Consider the following 22271-nt stretch of genomic DNA (forward strand, 5'->3'; position numbering starts at 1 on the left):
GTTAATCCGAATGAGCAGAAATGACAGAACTGTCTAATGAATACTCTGTTTGGTTTTGTGTTGATACAGAAACAAGTGTTACTGTCTTATCGGACCAGTTTACGTGATTGAAAATGCAGAAGTTAACCTTTGCAGGGAGAAGACTACAATGCACAGATGGGATCGCTATTAAAAATATAAGAATGAGAGACATTACATTATACTTCAATGAACATAGGAGAGTTGAAATTGTGTGCATTGTTTCCAATCAACCAACTTCATTGCAAAGCCTGAATGCATGTCTCAACCTCAACTTCAACAGAGGCTGGTACAATTGCAACATTTAAAAGGCATGTACAATTGCGACAATTTAAAATGCATCTGGATGGGTATATGAATAAGAAGGGTTTGGAGGGAGATGATTCAGGTGCTAGCAAGTGGGACTAGATTAGGTTGGGAGATCTGGTCAGCATGAACAAGTTGGACCGAAGGGTCTGTTTCCATCCTGTACATCTCTATGACTCTAAGAGTTGGAGGAGATCAATAAGAGAACAAATGGTGCAGAAGTGAATAGCTGCCCAAACAGGAACAAACCAGTGTTGAGCAACCAAAGTTCAACCAGCAGAATACTTCAATGCATTTCCTAGAATCATGGTAAAATCCCAGCTGACAAAACAATTCAGTGAGACCACTTACATTAAAGGAGCGGTTCAACATTGTCAACATAAAAGATGCCAGAGATCACAGGACTGGTGGAAATGTTCAATTCTCTAGCTACTAAAACAGAACAGTCAGTGACAGGGACAGAGATAGCACTGTGAGAGCAACAATCTTGCAGGAACATGACGGAGAGTCTGAAAAATTATACAAATGAATCAACCACAGTGGGCAACTGAAAGACATTCAAAACTACCTTCAGAGAAGCCAAACCACGAAGTCGTCAAGATGAACAAGCTGCCTGGTCGAAGCCTCCATGATATGACTAGAAAGAGATTCCAATTTCCAATTAGAAAGTGATTGCCAGGTCCAGAAATCCAGGATACCGCAAGGAAAAAAAAACACTTTCTCGAAGTTATCAACCAGAAAAAAATTCAGGAGATTAAAGTCTTCCAGATAGGATAATGGACCAATAACATCAACAAAGAACAACACCTCCAAAAAGGATATTTAGAGATAAAAGATCCTCCAGTGGAGAAATGATCCACAGATCAGAATTAAAGTAAACAGTCCTCAAGCAAGAGATATATCACTGTTCTCAGTGAAGAGAATGCAGTCAGTGAAAAGTATGAAATGATCAGACCAGCTGCATTTGTCAATTCACAGATTTGGATGGGAGATGGGGAATGCTAAATGTAATGTAATTATGTGCTTGCTTTTATTAAGGATTAACTATTTGGAAAAGCTTGTAGAGAGATGCTGAATAAAGTAGAGGTTCTGAAGTGGTTAACGTTGTGTTACATTGGTTACAGCCATTCTGTTGATATCTCATCCAGCCTGTGAGTGGAGACAAGAAATTTTACTCAAGCTTTCAGAGGGAGAATTTGTATATGCATCAGCTGCTTAAAATCTTAGTAATTAAGTAGTAGTACGTGTTTTTATTTGCAATAAAGTCTTTGTTACCCAAGAACCATGTCTCTGTTGGAGATTACAGAATCGCTAAACCACAGGAGGCCATTTGGCCCATCCTACCTGCATTGGCACCTCGAATGAGCATCATTACTAAGTGCCAATCTCCTACATTTCCTCCATTACCTTGCCCACTAATTCCATCCAGATAATCATCCAATACACTCTTAAATGCCTCAATTGTCCAACACATTTCCAGGTAATGCATTCCATACCCTAACTAATTGCTGTCTGCAACCATTTCCTCTCACATCTTGACTGGAGATATTGTATTGGAGAATTGATGGCAGTGAACTGCTTGAAATAACCCTTCCCGTATACCATATACTGGTAGAAGTGCAAATAACGAGATAGTAAGTGTGGTCCTCAGGGAAAATATCACAACCTTGAGCACAACCAATTAAATCTTGAAAAGCCATAGAAATTCACTTCAAAGAAAGAAGTAATTTATCCATTGTGCCTGAGTTAGCTTTTTGCTGGCATAATTCAAAACTAATCCCATTGACCAGCTCTTGATCTGCTGTCATGTGCCTCTATATTCATCGACCAGTCAATTTAAAATGTAATGGTTTCTTCAGCTGGTAGAGAATCTTCCAGTATTCTAATAATTCCTGACATAAAAAAAATTTCTCCCACTCTCTTTCTCCTCAGTGACTATTTTAAAATGATGACTCATCTTCAGTGAGAAAGGAACTAAGCAAAATTGTCTTTTCTTTTACAAAGTGACAAAATCCTTCATAAAGTTAGCAAAAAGGTCTATTAAATCTTTTGTAACCCTCTCTGTTCTGTGGATATAGCTTCAGGTTCTCAAATCTCTCCTCATATCTAGGATTTGTCATCAATCTTGCAGATCTGCTCTGCACTTTAGCTTTCCTTTCTCCAATGGGATGTACCAACATGAATAGCATACCCTAATCATAGTCAAAATATTGCCTTGTACTCTTTGCTCCAATTCATAAATTCTCAAAAGCAATTTTTTTTTGTTTAATGGAACTATCTAACTTCACTCTTATTTTCTTATCCTCTCGCCGTGGCCTGTTCCTCTGCACCTGTCAGTCAGTGTATTTTGTTTCACCAAGTCAGTCAGTCATCAGTTTCACCACGTTAAGATTTGCATGTGATATGGATCTGTGTGGTGGGCTTGAGAGGAACATGGGTTGTCCTCCAACATCTGTGACACCTTGGTTCAATGTTCAGTAACATCAACATCCTGTACACTTCCTGGGGCATACGGCCACAAATGACCTGAGTTAAGATGAAGTCTAGAATGTTTATTCCCTCAGGTTACATTCAATGATACTGTAACAATTTCATAAGCATGTTCTTTTAAGAGGTACACTTGACATACTGATCTGCAGAAACAACACAATAATGCCCACAGGATATTAATGCCCTTAGGCCAATTTTGTAAATCTTTAACATCACCATAACATGTTCTTTCACTCGTGCAGGCAGGAATTTTGTCAAGTGGAAAAAAAACAACCTTATGTAAAAAATAAAAATAAAGCCATTGTATTTCTACCTCTTGTGAAGTGCTGTTTTATTCGAGTACATTCTAGTGCCTATGAGTCAGTCATACTGCTTTCAATAAATGCAGAAATGTACATCTAAGGAACAGATGTGCAACATCTAAGTGTTTTGCTGATACCGTATTGTCATTTCCACAATAAAGAGAATGGTGAAAACTGGACAGTCATGACTAGGGAATGTGGGGGTGGGGGCAAGGTGGGGAGGGGGGTTGGTTACTGAAGGAAAAAGATCCAGGCCCCTTGGCAAGCTTTTCCAGTCACAATGCAAAATTTGTTATAAGAGCCCTTGTAGACAGCTGTAAGATCAATAGCCCTATCCACAGGCAAGCGGATAAAAAATATATTAGTTTGGCTGTGCTGTAGATTACTAATGCACTATAAATGACTCCCTTAGTAAATTAACAGTTCATAAAACATACTGTTTCATTGTTGTGTGTCATAAGACACAAGTAACATTCAGAAATTGGGCTGACACACAGATATTTAGTGTTTGAAGACTATATAGCGAATATTTCAATTTTACAAGGTAACTGACTTATAAAAGGCTAATTAAGAAATGAAATAATGATGTTACTCCATGATCTTAATTCTTATGTAATGACCACATTTGAAACGATTCTGTTTGTTATGCTCACTTGTAGGCCATAAACTTTAAATTAATTTCTTAAACAAGAGTGTAAAGAGCAGCAGCATTTGATTAATAATTTTCTCTTAAGGACTTAGACATTAAACAAAACTGGAAGAAACCACACTGCGATTGTCTCTTAGCCTCATAGGAAAAATGAACATACTGTAACAAAGTTGAGTCATTTATTGTGACAAATGAACTGATTGGATATTAAGACAAAATGTTGCAATAAATAGCCTATTGGTTCTAGGCCAACCACCAAAAAAAAAATTGCCTACCTCAGTAAAGAAATAAGCTCCTTATGAATCTTCACATACAATCCATAGAGTAAAATGTTATTGTTGTCGGGAGCAATATTACAGTTGGTGGCAATGTAAAAATGAGAGAGTCCGCACGTATATAGAGCCTTCTCCAAACCCAACTGTCACAAAATGTTTTACAAGCAACAAGATATTTTTAGTCATCTTTGGTTCTTTTGCTGGTGACTTAAAATCTGTACCCATTGCTCCAAACCATTTACTGAAGAAACCAATTTCCTTATATCTATTGTCTCAATCATAATTTTGAACATCACTATCAAATGTCTTCCAATCCTTTTCTTTCTAGGGAGTAAAACACTAGCTTCTCGAATCTACACATGTACCAGAGTTTCTCATCTTTCAAATCAATTGCGTTATGGACTAGGTCAGACCACTCAAAACATTCTTAAGCGGGCAGCCCAGACTATAACTTTGCAATTTGTTTTGGTCAGTGTACAGTGAATATTACCCAGAGTAAGATATCTAGGTTGACTACTAGATTTTAAAACAGACAAAAATTTATTCACAAAATTACACAATGAAGCACAAAGAACAGACTAAAGAAACCCAATAGAACTCAGTCTATCCAAACCCATCTTAAATTTGCTGTTCCGAATATACACAACAGTCCCAATATGCAAACACCCTTTAAAAAGCAGTATGAATGGAACACATGCTTACAGATTGAAGTTGAAGGGCAGAGAAAGAGAGAGAGAGAGATAGAGAGTTTCCACACAGCTCACTGTTGAACTCCTCACCGGTTCAAAACTGAACTAAACTGCTCAGCTAGAGAGGTGACTACTCCCCTTCCTTTATACAGGTCACATCTAAAACATGACCACTTTGGAGTGAAGTCTCATCTGTTTACATATAAACAAAAGGCCTCTCAAAATCCTTCGTCATCTCTATACCCAGTCTGGTTTATTACCCCTCTGAAAAAAAACCAAGGACAGAATATCCCTGAGCCAAGGAACATCTTTTCAAAAAGAAAGGGACTAGCTTTGTGACAATTGCATAAATGTTTTCTGCACTTGATACCTTCACTTCTGTATATTAGATTTCACCTGCCAATTACTCACTCATTCCCACTAGCCTATGTCCTCCTGAGCTATATCCAACCATCCTCACAGCTCATAATACTTTCAGTTATATATCAACTACACATTTTGAAACTAATCTAAATGCAAAAATTTAGATCACTTACATAGATAAAATGAAACAAGTATCCTAGTACTAACCCCTGAGGAAACCCATAAATTATCTTCCCTTAATCTGAATTCACTTCTACTATTTCTTTTCTGTTCAGTCAACTTTATACCAACGCTATCACTTTCTTTTTTGTTGAATGGACAAGCTAAGCCTATTAGGTGGCATTTTATCTGATACCTTTGGGACATTCAAGAACACCACATCACACATATTCCTTCATCAGCTCTCTCTGTTATCTCATTAAATAACTTAATGGATGGTTGAGAGTTAAATTTTCCACAGCATACTCTGTGACATATATCACTAAGGAATTGAAGAACCTGATATTATATTTTGATCCTTAATACTATCCTAATTTTTGAGAGACCCATCTGATGTGATGCATCATGATATCTTGACAACAGACTACTAATATATTGGCCTAGATTTTGGAGTGGGTGGAAAAGGAATGAAGCTCACTGTTCATTACACTTGAAGCTACCCACACACATTTCCATCAGAATTTGAGGTGGCTGGGTGGATGAATCACCAGAGGACCTTCTGAACCCTTTGAAGGGATTCCAGAATTTGCAAACTGGTGCAAAATATCACGTAAAGACATTGTTCAACTGATCAATATTAAAACTTGCACCTGCTCATAGCAGACAGAGGATGTCACCCTCCAAAATTAGCATCCACCACTTTCCACTGAACTGGAAGATAAAGTCAATCATGTTTTAAAATGGGCTGGAAATTCACTAGAATCGGCACTGTGCTGTAGGTACAGACTTATTTCATCCCAAATGCATTTTATGCCTCCGATAAAGTTTTGTGAATGGGTCGTGACCAGGAATTTCCTCATCAATGAGATTGCCCTCTAATCCTTCTAAACTCCAGGAAATTCAGGTCCAATCGTCTTGCTTTGTTAGTACCGAAACTTTGCCAGTTTGTTTGGGAAAATACTGACACAGCAGTAAAAAGCAGCCCAATGCAAGCAGCTCTGAAGAAATTCTCTGTTCAGCTCTGCTTTACACGTTTGGAACAGTTCAATCTAGATAGTGTCTAAATTGATAGTGTCTCCATCTAGATAGTGTCTCCATCAGGAATATAATATTAGAGAAAACAATATCAAAACAAAACAAAAACTCACATTAGAGAAATCAAATTTAGCATTGGTGGATTTTTGCGCAACCAGATCATTTGACTATCTCTACTTGTTTTGCATATTATATTATGTTAACTTTTTTTCCACAAACATTTAGATGCATTTGGTAAAATATTGAATTTCAACACACAAATTCCCTTGCTAGATAATCATTATAATTTTCTCCCCACTTTTATCTACACACACCTGGACAAACTAAACAGAGACAAACAAAATCAGTTCCAAATGCTGATAGCTGTCTTAATTTTAAAGATTCTTGTAATGGAAAAGCTAACGGATTGACTGAGATTTCAAAGCAATATATGTTATGTGGAAACTGAATGGGCACAATACTTGTTAATTGTTCATCACGGTGATATTGCTGAATTATATAGAACAATTTTAATTTAAATAGAACAGTTAATGGTAGCAAATTGATCAAAGATAGACAATTAGGAGTGTAACAGAAAATATTGTCATCTGCCTAAACCAATGGAATATGCAAAACCAACCAATGGACAATTATAGCCAACAAACCAATCCACTTCTAGAAGGCACTGTGATGAACTCTCAAATTCTGCATTCTGTTTGTAAACCTCTGAAAAGGTTCCACACAGAAGTAGTCAATAGAAAAGACAGATAATGCTCCAGAGGGGAGACAGAAGACACATGCCAAAGGGAAGTGTATAAACAACCAGGCAAGCAGATCTTAGTCAAAAATGTCTCCACCCTCAAGTGACAGGCTTTCTTCTCAGATTGAGCAGTGGGTGGTGACTGTATGAGTTAATTAGAAGCTTTGTTTAACATTCTCAATAAAAAGTTTTGGATTTGGACTGTGTGTCAATCACAAACTTTTGGTTATAAGGAGATAAATTACCTACTCTGTTGTCACATTATAACTGATTTTAAGCTTTTCTTTGCACATGATTGCTTATAAAAAAAGTCAAACTCAAAACAATTGAGGCTTGAGGGGAGGTGATGGCCTAGTGAAATTATTGCTAGGCTATTAATCCAGAAACTCAGCTAATATTATGGGAACCTAGGTTTGAATCCTGCCACGGCAAATGGTGGCATTTCAATTTAATAACAGATAATCTAAAATTAAGAAACTACTAATGATCACAAAACTAATTTTGACTGTTGGAAAAGCCTACAAGGTTCACTAATGCCCTTCAGCAAAGGAAATCTGCCTTCCTCAGCTGGTCTGGCATACTTGTGACTCCAGACACAGTAATGGGGCTGAATCTTAACTGCCCTCTAAAATGGCCTAGCAAGCCACTCAGTTGTATCAATTACTCCAATGTCTCAACGTAGAAATGAAATTTAATGGACAACACATGAACTGCAGCTCACTATCACCTTAAGACCAACTAGGGACTAGCAATAAATGCAAATCTATGCCTTATCTCCTCACTAAGCCCTTCTGTTCCTTCTTTAGAAGATCAATTAGGAATCCTGCACAATGTGTAAATCTAATAGAATGCATCCAAGTAGGTGGGATTCCAATTGTCTACTGTGGTGTTATTCACTAACAGCGAGGGACAGTGTGTGTATAAAAATCAAGAAGAAGCTCTGTGGAACAATTGAAAAACTTAGCAAAATGAGAGGATGTTTTGAATTGTTTGGCAGACTTAAAAATAGATAAACCTCCAGCACCAGAAATAAAATCCTGAGTGACAGGGGCAGCATGGTGGCTCAGTGGTTAGCACTACTGCCTCACAGTGCCAGGGACCCGGGTTCAACTCCCACCTCGGGCACCTGTCTGTGTGGAGTTTGCAAATTCTCTGCGTGGGTTTCCTCCCACAATCACAAAGATGTGCAGGTGAGGTGAATTGGCCATGCTAAATTGCCTGCAGTGTTAGGTGAAGGGGGTAAATGTAGGGGAATGGACCTGGGTAGGTTGTTCTTTGGAGGGTCGGTGTGAACTTGTTGGACCGAAGGGCCTGTTTCCACACTGTAAGTAATTTAATCTACATTTGGACAGGCAGAAATTAATCAAGGACAGTCAGTATCATTTTATTAAAGGGAGATCATGTCTGACCAACTTGATTGAATTTTTTGAAGAGGTTACCAGCTGTGTCAATGAGTACAATGCTTTTGATGTCAGATTTCAGCCTAACTTTTGACAAAATCCCTCATGAGAGACTGAAAGCAAAGGTACGATCCCATGAGATCCAAAGCAATTTGGCAAATTGATCAACACAATTGACTTGACTATTACAAGCAGAGGGTGAGGGTTGAAGATCGTTTCTCTGACTGGAGGTCTATGTACAGCAGGAACCCACAGGATCAGGGTTGTGGCCCTTGCTGTTTATGGTTATTATAAATGATTTAGACTTCACTGTAGGAAGAATGATCAGTAAGTTCAGAGATGACACGCAAATTGGTGTAATGGTAAACAGTGAGGAAGATAGCCTTAGATTACAGGAGCATTTGAATGGGCCAGTCAGGTGGATTGATCAGTGGCAAATGGAATTCATTTGAGTTAAATTTGGAGATGATGCACTTGGGCAAGACATACAAAGCACAGGAGTGCATGATGAATGGTAGGACACTGGAAAGGATTGTGGATCAGAGAAACCATGGTGTGCAGGTACACTGGTCCCTTAAAATAGAACTACAGTCAGTAAAGTGGTTAAGGCAGTATATGGATCCTTGCTTTTATTAGTCAATGTATAGAGTTTCATATCAGAGTTTATTCTGGAACTGTTACAAAATATTGTTTAAGTCACAATTAATGCATTGTGTCCAGTTCTGAATCCACATTCTAGAAAGGATCCGATAACACCGAGAGGTTGCAAAGATTTACCAGGATGTTACCTGGAGTGAAGAGAATCAATTGTGTAGCAAGATTGGACTACATGAAGTTTTTTTCCCATGGAACAGAGAAAATTGTGAGTGGGCATGATTACAGTGTATAAAATAGTGAGGGTCATTGAGAGGATAAACAAGAACAGACTTTTTGACAGAAGACCAAGGTGGCATAGATTTAAGTTAAGCGGCAGAAGATTTTAGAGGAGATGTGAGGAGAAATCTTTCCAGCCAGAGGGTGGTGGAAATCCGGAACTCATTGCCTTGAAGGCAGGAACCCTCACCACATTTAACAAGCATTTAGTGGTGCATTTGTGATGGCAAAGCATACAAGTCTCTGGGCCAATTGCAAAATGAGATTAGAATTGTTAGGTGGTTGTTTTTTTTCTGGCACAGACTCAAAGGTCTGAAGAGCCTTTTTTCTCTGCTGTAGATATTTATGACTCCAACACTTCTTAGTAAAGTGGTCCAGACTGCACTATTACTGACCTTAAACTTTAGGAACTAATTGTTAGACATTTTCTCTACAGATGACATACAGCTCTAGAACAACTAGAAAAAGAAGGTTTTGTAAGTTGGTGAAATGAGTTATACAAAGGCTTCTAACTTCCAATAACTTATGAAAACCTTTTTCTTAATAAGTAGCTTTCAATCAGCCACATTAACAATGATCAAATCCACTGTAATTCTACAATCTGTCAACTTAACTTAGATTGCCAAAATACTGAGTGCTTTCTTTGCGCATTGTGTGTACCTGGACTCTTCAGACAAAGTACTGAATGCTGGAGGTGAAAAGTGAAGTTAAGTATTACTGACATATTCAATGAAAAAAAATCAGCATACATTTCAAGCAAATAATTTTAACTCATTCTTTCCTCACACCTCAACATGGTAGAATTCTCCATTTCCCTTTCCCCTTCAACAATCTGCAAACATCTGAAAAGTCAAGTAAGGTATCATTTAGCCATGAATTATTGGCCTATTTTGTCACTTGTTCTCAACCTGGATGATATATTACTGATTTAATAAAATCAGTCGGCTGCCCAAATCACAGTAATCAGTCAGTCCAGTCCTCTCAAATACAATTGCCAGTTTGACCCATTGGTATTGGTTATAATTGGTTAGTTTACCAACAAAAAACAAAGGCTTGGAATTTCTGTTCAAAGCCAGCATTGATTTTGTCCCTGTGTTAAATCTATGTTGCTTTGTGAAACAAATAGCACTGTTCTGAATGACAGATTATAATGATCACTGCCTGATGGAGTCAAAACAAATTAGCCATGTCTTCTTAAGAAGAAAAAAATACTTTTACATCTTAGACCATAAAACCATAAGACACAGAAGCAGAATTTAGACCATTTGGCCCATTGAGTCTGGTCCACCATTCAATCATGGCGGATAGGTTTCTCAACCCCATTTTCCTGCTTTCTACCCATAAGCTCTGATCCCCCTGGCAATCAAGAACATATCTATCTCTGTTTTAAATATACTCAATGGCCTGGCCCCTGCAGCCTTCTGTGACAATGAATCTCATAGATTCACCACTCTGTGGCTGAAGGAGTTTCTCCTTATCTCCACTTAAAAAAGGTCTCCGCTTTACTCTAAGGCTGTGCCCTCGGGTCCTACTCTCTCCTACCAAAGGAAACATCTTCCCAACATCCACTCTGTCCAGGCTAGTCAGTATTCTGTAAGCTTCAATCAGATCTTTTAGTTTGGTATGTAGAGGTGGTGTGAACTTTCGGAGAGTAGCATAAGCACTATTGCAAGTACAGCATCATTTCAAAAGAGAAGTGATAAGGGTTGTAAGTGGAATCGTTATCACCATTTAAATGGTTGTGCCTTGGTGATGAACCAAATGTGGGCAGATATTCACCTCAGGGATAAGTATGACACACAGGTAGCAAATGGTCTGGTCCAGTCTCCAGCACAAAGAAGGTAGGAGTTAATAGCTAGCAAACAGAGATTGTGGTGAGGACTGATGATGATGAAGGCAGTGATTTTCCAACAGTTAAACAGAGAACATTTCTGTGAATCCAGAAATTAGCAATGTGATATTAAGTAACGTTAGCAATATGACAAAATAGAGTGATACTTCCTAAACTTTTTCCCACTTTGCCTCACTTTTAGAAAAAAAAGTGTGACTCCAAAATAAGGCAGGGTGGGGAAAGCTGGAGAGTGGGACAAGATGGGGTGCAAACAGTAATCTGTAACGTTTTGCATGCTCTGTCAAATGATTTGAATATGGAGCTCACTGTTTGACTAATGGAGGTAGAGAGAAGAGTCGGCTTTTCTGTCACCATCCTTGTAAGCCCAGTGCTGTCCGAGACACTCTCTTTTCCATGTATCCCGCTCTTGATTCAGAGAAGGAAGAGACTCCAAACTGTGCATTCTGCAATCCCACCAGAGAGGTTGAAATGAAAGGCAGTAGTGAGGTAGATCCAGGTTACGTTGGTAAACATACAGAAACTGACAGGAGGCAGGAATTCGGAGCGCAGGGAGGGGGGTGGGGGTGCATCATCAATTCCCAGTTGCAAACCAGCAGGTCATATTGCACTAATGACAGGCTACGGGGGAGGAGAGTAGCAACAGAGATAGATGCTCAACTGAGCCACAATGGCCTGAATGGGCAGCTGATGCTTTGGCAGCCATTTTTCTAAGGTCTTAAAATAAAATCACCAGCTTCAAAGAGCTAGGTTGCATAATATGTTGGGACACAAGACAGAGCAGAGAAAAGTTGGTTCATAACATGTCATTACAGCTCTGATTTTCTTAGGCCGAGTTTTCACTTCCTCACATTATATTAAATAGTTTCAGTTCTGTCACCTTGCTCTCACCAGCTCACAGCTGGTCAGCCTTAGGAGAGCTCCTAATGGGTGCCCACCCCTGGGAAAATGTCAAGGGGTCAGCAGCTAAGGATTTAATGAGCTCCCCAAAGACCTCAAGTTGCTTAATTAACAAGGTGGACAGCTTTACTTTACTGCTTATCCATCTTCCTGACACTTACTCTCCCACCCTCCAACACCCAATTTTCAATAACATTGTCAAAGTGCTTTAACCCATGAAAATGAAGTCAAATTCCATTTATGAAAGTGAGAAATTGTTGTTAACTTCAAATCTGTCTTGCGTATATCTTTTAAGAGGATGCATTAATTTGGTTTTGATGAAAAACTCTGTTTTGACCAAAAAAATCAAATAATCAAACCATAAATCCATCCAAAAAGAATGCATGTTCCAAAAACTTGGGAGCAGATCTTCCATTAGCTGTCAGCAGGACGTGTTTCATAATGTTGCGTTTTGTAATAAGTCACCTGCTCAATCACCATCTATAATGTATTAGATCTTCCATGTTGTATATCATCAGATTCCATGATGCAGTAACAACTTGCAGGCAGGTTTTGCTGTGAATATCACAGTGAGGCAAATGGCACTCACAAATTTTCTGTATGTATGGTACATTATTATCAAACAAAGGATACATGTGTGGCTAAACACCCAAATTCCTCAGTTTCTGTCTAAGGTAATTGCATTACTCTTCACTCTGTTTCACCATCTCACCATTGACTTACATTAAACCTCATGAAGTTGTTCTATTTGTGTAAGAGATAGGAATTAAACCAACCAATGATATTTGGGGCTACTAAATAAGCATGAGTATCTTTTTACATTGTGATAATTGTTAACGACTGCCAATTAATCTCTCCTCCAGAAAGTGAATAATTAGGAAGGCTGCACTATCAAGGATGCTGTCTTTTGGATGAGATGTTAAACCAAGATGCCATTTTCCAACTAATGGAAACGTAAAAGATGCCAATGTACTACCTCAAAAAAAAAGCACTGGAGTTATCACTGGTGTCCTAACCTATATTTATCCCTTTTCTACACCACAACAGCTGATGATCTGGCTATTATCACACTGCTGTTTGTGATTGCTGGCTATACCCAAATTATTCCATTAATTGTACAATGCTTTGGGATGCCTGATGGTCATAAAATGCATTACATAAATTGCAATCTTGTTTTATTTTAATTCTCCATTTGCTCCCCTTCTAAATCCCATTTATTCCCTTTAATTTTTTGTAAGACTTTATATTGAGCTAAATATTCTAGCTTTCGTACCCTACTTTAAATTCTGTGCTGCAATTGTCATGGATAATGTAGATAATAAAGTGCGTCTAAGATGAATCAAGATGAAATCTGAGGTTCATGGTTGTTCAGTTAAAAACATCATCTTGGTAAAGGAGTTGACACTTAGGACTGGCTGCCTTGAAGATTGTAATGAAATTGACTTTTGCTTAAATTGTCTGCACCTATTCATCACGAAGGATGTACTGCAACTTGGGAGATAGCGCTTGATCTAAAATTCTTTCCTCGAAGATGTCAATTGATTAAAAACAAGCAAGTATCATTGAGGATTTTGAACTCTACTTAAATGCATATTCCACCTTTCACTATTCATTCACTCCTGGAGGTCTGAAGTGGATCTGTGATACATGTTACAACACAGCAGTGAACCCCTCTGTTAATCAAACCAAACACCCAGAAAAGCTCACCTCGCCCCATAATCTGTTGAAGTATGAGTGACAGAGAACTCCCTAATTCCACGATTTAAAGAAAAATATCAATTTTATTCTTTAACACCAAAAGTGAACATCAAACAACAGTTAGTTACAACTCTAAGCCTCCTTCCTCCTAAAGCTCTGCTTCTACCTCCAATTCTGTAACAATATACTGATCCAATAATCACCCTATTAAAATTACATTAACTTAATTTTCAAAACCAGACAGCGGCTATCGTCATCAGCATCTGATCTCTTTCAGCTGAGATCTCCCTGAGTCATCTTCCATCTTTTGCTGCAAAGATGTTTCACATGAAAAAGGTACCTTTAATCGACATTGTTTTGAATGGCAGTCTCTCTCTAGATGGTAGTTTGTTTGTCTCTCTCTGGCTAACTCTCAAAATGCTGGCTACTTTTATACCCCAAACATCAGATTCACTCATTGTTTTGATGTTGTCAAAACTATAAAATTCAAATTAGATTGGGTTATCCTGGGGCATAATTTAAACTGATTGGTTAAATTTGAACTGTTGTGAACATAGCAGCCAACTGTTACATATTGTCAAACTTCCTGTAACTCTGAGACTGCTAGTCAGTCACATGACAGGTGCCCGTAAACTCTCACTGCCAAAACAGATTTCACTCACTCTTAAACGTATGGTACATGCCTTCATCTTCATAACTTGCACCTCAGGATTCTTTGTGAAACACATTTGCCAGGAATTCTTTAATAGTTATTCTGAAATTTTTCTGAAGTGCTTCACTTAGAAAAAAATGGAAGTGTTATGTTACTGTCCCTTTTGGGCACGTTATTGTCAGCATAATGTGTTAGGGAGCTGCTTGGCCACTGACATCTTGTTAGCGTCCCCCCTTGGTCTGGAGGAGGTCATGTAGCCAGGCTGAGCAGTACCAGGGGTTGCAGGAAAGAATGCCAGGAGACAAATGAGAATCTTCTTCAGGATCTCTTCTACCAGAACACTTAGCATAGCAATCCTGCATGCTTGCACAGTTCCACTGAGAGAGAGTAGGGCCTTCTGTTAGTGTATGTTGATTAATGGGGTCGTTACAAAAATATGCTGTTATAGCACTTTTTTATATTGATGTACAAAAAGCTACTATGGTCACATGGTGTGTAGATCAATACAAATATCTAGTCAACACATCTTTTATTAAAGATCTATCTTGTTTTCCTCAGGAAAAGAAAGAGACAAATTTGCTGTGTTATGGTTTTTGAAGATGATGATGATGAAAATTACTCAAGGACTCATGGGTTTTTGAAAATCTGTCTTCAAACAGCTTATTTGACTTTTATTTCTTCTGAAATAATTCCCTCAAAAGGCTGTGAAAATAAATTCCCCAAATCAATCTTATATGGTTGTGCAGGAATAATTCCTTATTAGAATTCAGATGAGGAATTATATAAAATAACATATGCTTTTTTGCACTACAATTAAAGAAAGTTGTTGAGTTATAGTTGTCAGTTATTTATATGTGCACTTGCTAGGTTTTGATACTGGCTGTATACAGCTAACATTTTACCAGTGGTATGAAAGAATACACAGTAAGACCTGAGGCTGATGAACTTTTCTAAGGCTTTTCCACTTGCAACTGATTTAATAGTTGTCTCTTACACATAGGCCTGATATTCATGGCCTCCACTTAGCAGCAACAGAGCATTATTGCGAAAAAAATGATGGTTCTCCACTTACCACCCATCCTGCAGCTATCCCTAACAAGGTTTCTGGACCGTTCTTCAGGGTGGACACCTCTTTTGGGAAAAAGCCTGGATATAAGAATCAAGGTCTTGTTGTGGTTGTGGAATACTCTGGCAAACCCTAAGCCCCAACCAGTGCATTGTTTAGGAGCCACTTTGACGAGTGTGCACTGTTTCCCTATCTATTCACTATTCACTATCTACTCACTGGGAACCAGGTATTGAGGGGGCTAATTGGCAATTTTACAAACATATGAATGAAGAGCAGGGACAGGCCACTTTGTCACTTGAGTCGACTCTGCCAGAAGATCATGCATAATCTGTTTACTTCACATTCCTGACAACAAAGATCTAACCATTTTTCCTTGCTCATCATGGAGCTCTCAATCTTTGCCTGAAAAATATTCAAAAGTTCTGCTTCCACAGCCTTTTGAGGAAGAGCTCCAAATACACACGACCCTCTGTCAGAAAAACATTCCATTTATCTCTGTCTTAAGTGGGTGATTACTTATCCTGAAATAGTTCCAGATCCTCTCATGAAAGGAAACTTCCTTTCTGTATTCACCCTGTCAAGATCCCTCAGTGTCTTTCCATTTTGATCAAATTGCCTCTTTCTCTTCTAAAGATCAGGGGATACAAGCGTAGCCTGTCCAACCATGCCACGTAAGAATGGGGAGGAGAAAAATGGAATGCCCTATCCATCACAGATCTTCAGACAGCTCTTCTACCTCCACCTTGGCAAGGAGCAGTGTCAGAAAAAAATCAGCCAACCAGTGTTAGTATAGTAAACTTCCTCTGAACTGCTTTCAATGCAATGACATTCTTCTTTAAAACAAAGTGACCAATGTTGTAAATAGTACCCTAAATGCAGTCTTGCCAATTCCTTGGATAATTGAAGCATAACCTCTCACTTTTGCGTTCAATTCCCTTTGTGATAAACAATTATATTTCTAATTACTTTCCCAATTATTGCTGTACCTCGATACTAACCTACTGTGATTTATGCACTTGGTCACCCAGATCCTTCTGCATCTCCAAACTCTGCAACCTCTCACTGCTGAACCAATATACTTTTCCTTTCATTCTTCCTGTCAATAGGAATGTTGTCTATCCATTCATTTAAGGAATCAAAGTGACATTTATAACATAAAGGAAAAGATTCTTGTGAAACCAGGAGAAGCTCCTCCAATCATCTCTGGTAATGCACAAAGCCTAGAGCTGCCTTTAAGTACTGCACAAAGTCATTTATATCTCCTTCATTGCAAATCAGCAGTATTCCACTTGCCAAGTTGTAGCCTCTGAGGTAGAACTACATAACTGCTCTGGCTCAGCAAAAGTGTCCACAGACAGATTGTTTGATGAAATTGTAATGGAATTATTTTATGTTGTTTTTTATTGCAGGACCTCTGCTAACAGGATGCCTTACTAGTCCAGACAAGAGGGGCAGAAGATCAAAGAATGTGGAGTAGCAGTAAATGGGAAATGCGCTTTGAGGGGAGCTGGATCTAGTAGCTAGTCACTGTCAGCCCATCTTGAGTCAAAGTAGCTTGGATGCCTCCTCCTTTCCTGCAGTGGGATTGTAATAAGAACAGAGGCCTCACTTGAGCCAGGTGCTGGAGACTGCAGCTGACCACCAGGAATTTGAGGGCATGTTCTGGTGCATATACCACACCCAAGACATACCATTTCTGAGTGCTTTGCCCAGTTTCTGATTCAATAGGTTACTTATTCCCCTTATCATAAACATGCTGTCCCTGTGTATTTAGGTGGCAGAGGCAAGTCCTGAACCCAATGAAGAGTGGGTCGCCCTTCTCATAAGGCAGCCAAGTCTCTGGTTCAGCTGGTGGCTGGAGGATGGTAACTAAGGTCAAATGGTGGAGGAGGGAAGCATTGTGGAGGCTGTCAGGAGAGCAGGCATTCACCAACAAGTGCATGATGGCACACCAACTGAATGCTCATGCACTTGCAGAGCATTGCCCTTTAATGTGTGGGATCCACAGAACGAAGGGTGAAAAATCAATCTCACCTGCACTGTTCCCTCCAGTCTAGCAAAGCCTCCTGCCTGCTAAAGTTTCCTTTCCTGGTGAACTCGGCCTCCAACACTTCCTTGCAGAGATGCTTGGTGAAATTAGTTATAAATTATAGTCCAAAAGGTTTAATTGGAAGCACTAGCTTTCAGAGAGCTGCTCCTTCATCAGGTGTTTGTGGAGGACACAGTTGTAAGACACAGAATTTATAGCAAAAGTTTACAGTGTGATGTAACTGAAATTATACATTGAAAAATACCCTGATTGTTTGTTAAGTCTGTCTTCTGTTAGAATGACCATGTTAATTTCACTTCTTTCATGTGTAAATCATAAAACATCTTTTTTAAAGTTACATTCTCAGGAGAACTTTAACAATTGGTGTCAGCTCAGATAACGTGTTGAAGTTGTTAGCCTCCTGTGGGCTGCTGTCTGTGCCATAATGTTTAGACTGATTCTAATCTAATACATGATTTAACAGGTTCTTATATGGATTCATGCAGTTTTGAGCAAAGTACAATATAACTCTGCGAGTACAAATTCACCTCACAAACGTGTGTGTGTGTGTGTGTGTGTGTGTGTATGTGTGTGTGTGTGAAAAATTCTTTTTCCAGTGTGTGAATGGTATCATTAGTGGTTCTTCCTGCTGTCACCTGGATTTTAAAAATTTCATTAACATTGCTTCTCATTTCCATCCATCTCTTAGCTTCAGTAAATGTGAGCTCATGTGTGACTCTACTTTTCCATTCCTGGTCTTCTGTGTTTCCATTTCTATGGATAGGCTATTTGCTGAAACTTATAACAAGCACATAAAAAGCACAATACTGAGAATTAGATGTCTGAAATAACAGCAGAAAGTGCTGGAGAAACTCTGGCAACATTTGGAATATTGTGTGTAATTTTGGACCCCATATCTCAGGACGGATGTACTGGCCTGGAATGTGTTCAGAGGATATTCATGAGAATGGTCCCAGGAATGAAAAGCTTAACATATGAGGAACGTTGGAGGACTCTGGGTTTATATATGAAAGAGTTTAGAAGGATGGGGGTGGTGGGGGTAGGGGAGAGGAGGTGGTGGGGGATCTAATTGAAACTTACAGAATACTGAATAGCCTGGGCAGAGTAGAGGTTGGGAAGATGCTTCCATTGGTAGGAGAGACTGGGACCTGAGCGCATAGCATTAGAGTAAAGGGAAGATCTTTTAGAATGTTGATAAGGTGAAACTTCCTCAGCCAGAGAGTGGTGAATCTATGGAATTCATTGCCACAGAAGGCTGTGGAGGCCAGGTCATTGAATATATTTAAGACTGAAATAGATAGGTTCCTGAGTATCAAGGGGATCAAGGATTATGGGGAGAAAGCAGAAGAATGGGGTTGAGAAACTTATCAGCCAGTGATTGATTGGCAGAGCAGACTCCATGGGCTGCATGGCCTAATTTCTGCTCCTATGTCTTATGGCCTAAATTTGTGGATTCAATAGAGATTCAATAGTTACTTTAAGTACACTTCCTTACACCCTGCACCCCATAATGATTCCATATCTCTCTCCCAGTTTCTTCCTCTCTGTCCTATCTGTTCCAATGATGTTACACTTGACCGTTCTCCCTTCGCTTTGTCCAAGGAGAGTATCAGTCTCATGTTGATAGTGAGATAGCTGCAGTAGATTGTGATGTAGAATCAGTTTGGGTGGAAGGGAGGAATAACAAGGGTAAGAAGTTACAAGTGGGAGTTATCTATCGTCCTCTGAAGAGTTGTGACATTATATGACAAAGTATAAATCAGGATCTAATGGAGGGTCACTAAAATTGTCTTGGATGATTTTTCTCTTAATATGGCATGGACATTACCCTGAGGAACTCTTGCAGAGTTGGCCTGGAGTTGAGATGAGTGGTATTTGCCAGGTATGACTCCAACCAATGGAGATGTCTCCCTTACATTCCCATTCCTATTTTTGCTATGACTCTTTGAGGCCACACACACTTAAATGCAGCCTTGATGTCAAGGGCTGTCACTCTCATCTCCCCTCTGGAATTCAGCTCTTTTGTCTATGTTTGAACCAAAGCTGTAATGAGGTTGGGAGCTGATCTTATAATAAAATATAATGTGGATAGATATGGGGTTATCCACTTTGCTCAGAATGTTATCTGAATTACATTGGATGGGCAAAGGTGGGTTGTGCTCAGCAGTCTGCATCTGTGTATACCAGTCTCTGAAAGTAAGTATACTAGTGCAGCAGATGATGAAGAAAACAAATAGTATGTGGTCTGCGTAGTGAAAGGATTTGAGGATAGGAGTAAGAATGTCTTGCTGCATTTGTACATGGTCTTGGTGAGACCATACCTGGAGTATTGTGTTCCGTTTAGCCTTCTTATCTGAGGAGAAATGTTCTAGCTATGGAAGGACAGCAACAAAAGGTTTGTCAGACTGATTCCTGAAATGACAGTGCTGTCATATAAAGAAATCAGAATTAGGAGTCACAGTCTAAGCTTACAGGTTAGGCTGTCTAGGACGGAGATAACAAGAGAAATTTCTTCACCTGGAGAGTGGTGTGCCTGTGGAATTCTCTGCCACAGGAAGTGGTTGAGGCCAAAACTTTGAATGTTTGTAAGTAAAAGTTAGATATAGTATATGGCGAGAAAGTAGATAAAAGGGAACTGAGTTGCACAATCAGCAACGATCGATGGAACACAGAGAAGATTCAAAGGACCAAATGGCCTACTCCTGCTCCTAGTTTCTACTCAAGGAATCTACAGGCATAAGGAAAGGTTGAGTGACTGGATAAACTGAGATGAAATTTAATCTAGGCATGTATGAGATCATGCACTTTGATCGGAAGAATCAAAAGACAGATTCTAATTTCAATGGATTGACACTCGAGAAAAGAGCAACAGCAAAGGATCTAGGTGTTCTTGCGCATGCAACATATCAGGTTAGCATGTAGGTGCAGCAAGTATTAAGAAAGGAAATAAAACTTTGGCCTTTATTGCTGGAAGGTTGGAGTTTAAAAACAGAAGATTCTGCTTACAATTGTGCAGGATGTGGGTGGACTGTATTTACAATTTTGGTCACTGTCATTACGAATGAATTGGCATTGGAGGCAGTTCAGAAAAAGATTGACAGGGATGAAGGAGATGACTTATCAAGAACAGCTCATTTGACCATTATTGGTGACAATTTAGAAGAATGATTTAGAAGAATGTTTCTTGAAACATACAACATTCTGAGGGGGCTCGACAGGATTGATGTGAGATGGTGCTTTCCCCAGTGGGGGAATCACAAACTAGGGAACATAATAAGGAGCCATTCATTTAAAATGGGAAAGTGAAAAAAAAATTCCCACAGTTGGTAGTGAACATCTGGTATTCCCTACCTCAGAGTTATGGAGGCTAAATTACTGAAAGATTTAAAGAGGAGTTGGATAGAATGTTGAAATATTAAGGAATTGAGGGCTCTGATCAACTAACATGAAAAGGGGGTTGAGGCCTGTGGCAGATCAGCCATAATCTGGATGAATGTCAAGGCAGGCATGAGGAATCATTGATTAGAGTGGTGCTGGAAAAGCACAGCAGGTCAGGCAGCATCCGAGGAGCAGGAAAATCGACGTTTCGGGCAAAAGCCCTTCTTCAGGAATAGAGGAAGTGTGACTGCAGAGTGGAGAGATAAATGAGAGGCGGGTGGGGGTGGAGAGAAAGTAGCACAGAGTAAAATAGGTGAATGGGGGTGGGTATGAAGATGATAGCTCAGAGAGGAGGGTGGAGTCGATAAGTGGAAAGGAAGATAGGCAGGTAGGACACTTCAACCCCAGGGCATTAATATGGATTTCAGCAGTTTCCTCATTCCCCCTTCCCCCGACCTCACTCCAGCTCCAACCTTCCAGCTCAGCACCGTCCCCATGACCTGTCCTACCTGCCTATCTTCCTTACCACTGATCCACACCACCTCCTCTCTGACCTATCACCTTCATACCCACCCCCATTCACCCATTGTACTCTATGCTACTTTCTCCCACCCTCCTCTCTGACCTATCACCTCCATTCCCACCGTCATTCACCTATTGTACTCTATGCTACTTTCTCCCCGCCCCTACCCCCCTCTCATTTATCTCTCCACTCTGCAGGCACTCTACCTCTATTCCTGATGAAGGGCTTTTGCTTGAAACATCGATTTTCCTGCTCCTCGGATGCTGCCTGACCTGCTGTGCTTTTCCAGCATCACTCTAATCTAGACTCTGGTTTCCAGCATCTGCAGTCACTGTTTTCACCTACCATGAGGAGTCATTGGCCTACTCCAGTTCCATCTCTTATGTTCTTCATTCCCAACAAAGAGGCATATTGGACTTGAAACATTTTTTTTTCTTCCACAGGTGCTAACAGACTTGTTGAGTTTCAACAGCATTTTTAGTTTTATTTCGGACCTCAAGCATTCACAGTTTATTGTTTCTATTCTTCTTCATAACTATTCAGACATGCTGAGTATTTCTGGCACTTCTTGTTTTAGCTCACATGAATTTGTGGGTCCTGGAAATCATTTTCTAAATTATTTTTGATCATTTTCAATCCCAGATTTATCCCAGATATATAAAAAAGTGAAGCCGCCATAGTCTTGCCAGGCCATAGAGCTGCTCTCCCATTACAAAGATGACTGATGGTGGTTTAACGTGAGGGTCATTATGCATCAGGAGAGAGAAGCAATTGAGAAGGAGAGGTCTTCATGGTAATCTCAGCCAGAATTTAATCCATGGCTGTTGGTGTCATTTTACATTGCACAACAGCCA

General features: G+C 39.5%; 1 protein-coding gene across 5 annotated transcripts in view; it reads right to left on the reverse strand.

The window, feature by feature from the left end:
* The window catches only part of frmpd4 (FERM and PDZ domain containing 4), a 750261-nt gene that overhangs the window by 726211 nt on the left and 1779 nt on the right, over positions 1-22271 (reverse strand). The gene's annotated exons all lie outside the window — the stretch shown is intronic.

This window comes from Chiloscyllium punctatum, chromosome 15, assembly GCF_047496795.1.
Source record: "Chiloscyllium punctatum isolate Juve2018m chromosome 15, sChiPun1.3, whole genome shotgun sequence".
Lineage (NCBI taxonomy): Eukaryota > Metazoa > Chordata > Chondrichthyes > Orectolobiformes > Hemiscylliidae > Chiloscyllium > Chiloscyllium punctatum.